Genomic DNA, 5,943 nt, shown 5'->3' with positions numbered 1-5,943 from the left:
GGTTGGAATGGATTGGACTTGAAAACCCATATTTGGTTGGCTAGGAATTAAACACCGGTTTGGTTTCCATGCCACTATACCTGATTTTGCATCCCAATTGTTTGAAATCCAATGGTAAACTCCCCCGGTTTCCAAGGCATGCATTTTATTTTCTCTTAAATCATCCGTTCTTAAATTTTTCTCTTCAATGCTCTTCTGATCTTCGTCTTTCTCCCTGATTTTACGTTCTTTCTGACTCTGAACCTAATATGTGGTACCTCTAATGTAAAGGAAATGTCAAAGCTCTCCCTTGCTGCTCCAACGACAAAAAATTACTTCTCTTGTTGCCATCAATAACTTGATAGGATGGGGTCTTCTGACATTGGGAGTTTGGTAGAGGAGGGCTCCTTCTCACAAAAAGGTCAATTGCTTACATTTGAAGCCGATGATGATGATTTTAATTAGATCTAACTTTTGTTTGTTTCACGTGCTTCAGATATGTTCGTATTTTGTTATTTTTTTAAAAAAAATATGTTGGATCTGTTCTATATTCACTTGCTACTTCAGATCTATTCTTATTTTGATTTTGATTTTTCGGATTTGTTCTTTCTTATTTCGTCTTTTTATGAATGTGTTGAATCTATCCCTAACTTGATTTTGGGTTGCATGTTTCATATTTAATCTGCTTTGGTGATTTTTTGATACTTTTAAATCCGTTCTTCTCGGTTCTAGTTTGCATTTTTTGGATTTGTTCTTATTTTTCCTTCCCTCAAATGTAGTGGATCTGTTCCTATTCTTGTTTTGGTTTGCATGTTTTGAATCCAATCTGCTTTTGTGATTTTTTTGATATTTTTGAAGTTGTTGGTTATAGTTTGCATTCTTTGGATTTATTCTTATTTTCCATTCCCTGGAATGTGATGGATTTGTTCCTATTTTGGTTTTGGGTTGCATGTTTCCGAACTAATATGTTTATATATATATATATATATACTCTTAGTATGTTCCTCTTGGTTTTGGTTTGCATTTTTTGGATTTGTTCATACTAGTCATCATTTTTTAGGCCGATGATGAAAATTCTTTTTTTCCAAATATATAATTAAATGATATTTTTGCCTTTATAGAGTTGTTTTTCACTAGTTACAACATGATTTTCTTTCATGAAAAAGAGAATTTTTTTTAATTGCATATGTTTTATTTTTTTTCTTCGCCTAAATACTTTTTAAAAACTTAAATATGTCTTTCCATTACTATTCTCTTTCTTTGTTAAATATGTTTATGTTTTCCAATTAAAATATGTTTAATAATATATTTATCGGTTCATCTAATTTTGTACCTGAGGCCTCTTTAGTTATAGAATCTTTTGTCTTTTATATTTTATATATTATGTTTTGGTGTGATTATAACTCACTTTTGTTTTTTGGATTATTTTATTATAATTGATGGTGTATACTTATGTTTGTGTTGTGATTTTGGATGGGAAGGATAGAGATGTTGACTCTATTCATAGTTTTTTCATCCTTTTGTATGTTTTGTTATTGTGAGCAAACCAAAAATTTCAAAACCTGAGGCCACTCTTCTAAGTTTTCATTTTATCATTGTTTTGACTATTTCAAACCTATTTCCTATCTTGACTTTGAATGGTTAAGATCATTAGTTTGATTCCCAAATTAAAGATAATCAAACTAATGATCCAACTATTCATAGTCAATTACTTGTCTTATCATCCATAAATGTATTAATTTATTATTATCATTATGGTTGAGTTGGTGGTTGGGGTAGATTAATCGATATGTCACTTCCATTAATTGAAGAGTGTTTGAAGGGTAGTTGAGTTTTAATTGTTCCATGAACTCAAGTCCTATATATAATTATCCCTCCTCACAATCCTTCACACCACCTCTTCCTCTTCGAAATTGAAACTGTCCGAGGGCCCACTCTAAGGAGTAAGTAATCAAAGACTTTATAGATCTTTTATTTTTTTGTACTAAATTCTTTATTCTTCTTTTCATGTGATAGGCCTACTGTTGACTCACTTTTACAACTTCACTTCTTTTGTTGGTTTATCAAGTTAAACTGTGACGGTTTATGGTTAACTAAGGTATGTAATATCTTTTTTTACTATTTTTTCTATGCTTTTACAATTATCTTGCATTATAAATTTATCATTTCATTCTTTCATTTTATGACATGTAGGTTTGATCGTTCGTGGAAAGAATACTATTCTCCTTTCATGGCCGTTTTCCATTATTTGAAGTTCTTTTTGCTTTTTTGTTAATTCAATATAATACATTATTTTGTATGTAACTCGTTTTACTTGCTTGGCCATTGTACTTAGTAATATTTTTCTTTTATTGGTGGTTGTTATTTCACATTATTTGCATTACTCATGCACTACTACAAAAAAAACACAATTCTTTATGCTTGAAACTTTTGAGTATTTGACCTTTTTATTAAAAAGAAATGTCAAGTAACATGTAAATTTGATGAAAAACATCAATAATAATGAAAATAAGTGGAGGTTGGCAGAAATTTTTGGATTTTTTTCATTCTGTTTTTACTTAACGCTTTATAAATGTTAAGTAGCTTGTGGTTTATTATTTTTTTTTTTTAAGGTTTCATATATTAAAGAGATGAAAAATCGGGGAAGGTGCCCCCAAACCCCCAAAACCACACCAAAAGCCCACTTCCGACGGCTCCTTCTCAATGTCTCCACGCTCTATTCACGATCATCGCACCTCTCATCTGACTTCCATGCCGACATCTAAAAATCAACAAACTTCAAGTGTTCGACGAGTACCTGCAGCAACCCACACACAAAACAGGTTCGCTTTCTACTTCTCTTTACATGATGTGCGCGACTCATGTGTTTTCTTCCTCTCTCGTGTCTCTCTTTCCCCGATAGATCTGTGAATTTGCATTGACGAGCAGCTTCTTTGGCGCCACCGCTAGCCCACCCTGACAACCGCTCTACAATAATGGCATCCCTCTACGGGTACTTTTAAGTTTTTTGAAACATAAGTAGACTAGAAAGGTAGGGTTCATGAATTGCAAATCTGCTTCAATTTTGTTAGATAAGTTAGTTTATTTGGTGTTTTTCAAGCCAATAAAATACTGGTCAGCGCTAAATTTTTGCTTCTAATGTTCTTTATTAAGCTATGAATAGAGTTGAGGTCCCACTTGAAGATTCAGTCGAACTACTTCTTGAGTTTTTCAAGGTCAGCTGGGCCTAAAGTCAAGCCCCATTTCTCCATTCCACAAAAAAGACGGAGAAGTAGGGTGTCACCTTGACGTGGCGGAAGTCATCAGTTCGAGCCTGCTTATCCCTAAATCCAATGTGAGTTTTTCTATTTTGACTTGCTCCCCCGCCGTGATTGAATGAGAATGAATATCGGGCCAGATCATGAGTGAAATATCATGATCGGGTCGACCAGGCCAGATCATGAGTGAATAGAAAATCGAAAACATACCAGCCAAGCCAGCTCAACTGGGATATTTGATTGGACAGAAGAACAACGGATTGAACATGACAAGACAATCGGGAAGGGAAGCCTGACATACAAAGGAACTCAAATCAAACCTGTACCAACCAACCGACCAAATTCCAAGAAAGCCATTCTCTTTTTGAAGTTGAGGAATTTCATCTGATACAGGGAATGACTGATTGAACAACCTGAACTTTGATTATCTCTAGTTGTTGGAATAAAGGCGGTTGAAGAAAGTCGTCTGGAGATTCGAAGTAAAGCCTTGATAAATGTGAAATTGATCAAGATGGGATCATGATTGGTTAACCAATTTAGTTGATGTATTTTCAGGAATCACTACACTAAAGCTCAATCCCACTATTATAAATGATTATCCAGACAAATATTTCAGTTCAACTTGATTTTAAGTCTGCTTAATTTCATTTTCGAGTTGTTTTCAAGGAATGTTGGGATGATTGTACCAAAATTTGACAAATTTTAACGGCCCCATTTTGAGTTTAAAAAAAAAGAAAAGACTAGAAAGGTTCCCCTTGTTATGAGGTAGTCTAAAATGCTTAAGATGTATGCTAATCATCTTGGTCCATTCTTGATTATTTACCTCTTATGCACATAAAATTGAGTTCCTTTAAATGCTATAATATCACAGTCTATCTGCGAAAAAATAATAGCAAACAATTTTTAGAAATAATTACAAATAATAACAAGATGAATACAAATAAATGAAAAAATAAACGCAGAGCATCAATATAAATGAGTATTACAAATATTGTAATACTTAATATTTGAGTATTTTTACAAATATGATTACAAATAATAATAATTTTTGGAAGTAATTACAAATAAATGCAGAGCATCAATATCATATATGAACACAAATATTTACAAATAATAGCAAAATATCACAGTCTATTTGTGATAGATCGTGATAGACCGCGATAGACTACTATCTGCATGATACAAATAGTAGTCTATCGCGGTCTACCACCATAAATAAATAGTGAAATTTTGCTATATTTGTAAATATTTGTGTTCATTTTCTTATATTTGAAAACAACTCTATATATAATCCAAAGTATTATATATATAAATATTTTTCTCATGGGTTTGAATAGTGAACACTATTCAAACTCGTGGGTTACCCACCTCCTCCTTTTCTTTTTATTTATAATTTAATCTAGGAAGCACGTTGACCAACCTTTGGATACCACCTTCGGCGACCATCGCAGCCAACTCTGGCAAGCCTTCCTCTAGCGAGGTTGTTGGCTCATGGGTTTAAAATTAGAGGGCTTAGCTTTTGAAGGCAAAACCATGTTTGGTCACATGGAATCAAATTCCTGGGAATAATGAACAAAACTCATGGGTTTGAAAGTACAGTTTAATCTTCTACCTCTTATAATAGTCGTCGATGACCATTAACAATTGTCACTAGCCAACCTATATGAATGTCATTGAGGGACCACCATAATCATCATCGGCAACCGTCAACGACCAACTATCGTGATCATCGTTAAGGATCGTCATCAGCCACCATTACCAGCTACTCTCGCTGATTGACAACCGTGATCATTGGAAGCCAACTACCACATGCCAATCGTCCTATGTCGCAATCATTAGGGATCGACTACTCTGAATGTTGTAATTGTTGCTATTTCTGGCAGTTGGTTGTTGGTAATCATCGACAATTTTCTGCTATCGTCAGCGACTTCTGTTGATTGGCTGGCTGCGATGTTGTTACCGACCAAATGCTTATAACTGTCAGTCGTTCGCTCTTGACCGTCAACTATCGACGACTTATTTATTGTTTTCCTCTTCTCTCATTCATACATTTCACTTTCTTCCTCTCCCCTACCCTTGAATTTCTTCTTTGTTCCCCATTCTCAATTTTAATAATAAAAAATTGAACTTCCTTGTTGTAGGATCTTTAATGCTGAAGTGTGACATTTATTGTGCTAGCCTTGGATTATTAGATATACATCAGGCACCACTTTCAGTCCCCAACAATTGGATTTTTTTTCCATTTACTTCTTCCTTCATCTTCTTTATTCTCTTCTTCTTTCTCCATCTCCCCTTCTTCCTCGTTTTCACACAAAAAAGCATAAACAAACTCTCTCGTTTCAAAGCTCCAACCACTAAAGTGTGCCATTGATCATGTTAGTCATGCACTATAAGAAAAAGAGACCCTCCTAATGTCTAAAATGACCATCGGGAGATTAATCGTCGGGAGATAGAATGTCTTCCGACTACATAAGTGAGAGCATCAGAAGTTGGTAAGAACTCCCAACACCTTATGTGGGAACTCTCAAAAGGCATAATCATCAGGAGTTCTTACATAACTCTCGACGAACTATTTTATTTGTCGACATTTCCTTTATATCTCCCGACAATATATGTTGTTGCGTTGGGAGTTCATTTAAAAAATCCCCAATTCGATCAATCTTCTTCTAATCTTCTAACCCTAGCCCACTGCTCATCCGTTGAAGAG

General features: G+C 34.3%; 1 long non-coding RNA gene across 6 annotated transcripts; it reads left to right on the top strand.

Annotated features, from left to right (window-relative positions):
• On the top strand, nucleotides 1–3,857 carry LOC120088600. 6 transcript variants are annotated; one of them, XR_005484987.1, is made up of 4 exons: nucleotides 144–400; nucleotides 1,996–2,077; nucleotides 2,173–3,313; nucleotides 3,485–3,857. It is a non-coding gene; the product is annotated as an uncharacterized LOC120088600 (long non-coding RNA). The 6 variants fall into 6 exon arrangements; XR_005484980.1 differs by adding an exon at nucleotides 1–114 and having other exon boundaries at nucleotides 271–2,077; nucleotides 2,173–3,857; XR_005484983.1 differs by having other exon boundaries at nucleotides 2,592–3,857.
• The last annotated feature ends 2,086 nt before the right edge of the window (nucleotides 3,858–5,943 follow it).

Source organism: Benincasa hispida, chromosome 1, assembly GCF_009727055.1.
Source record: "Benincasa hispida cultivar B227 chromosome 1, ASM972705v1, whole genome shotgun sequence".
Taxonomy (NCBI): Eukaryota; Viridiplantae; Streptophyta; class Magnoliopsida; order Cucurbitales; family Cucurbitaceae; genus Benincasa; species Benincasa hispida.
Note: the sequence above shows the minus strand (reverse complement) of the source record. Positions and strands in the feature narration are given on the sequence as shown.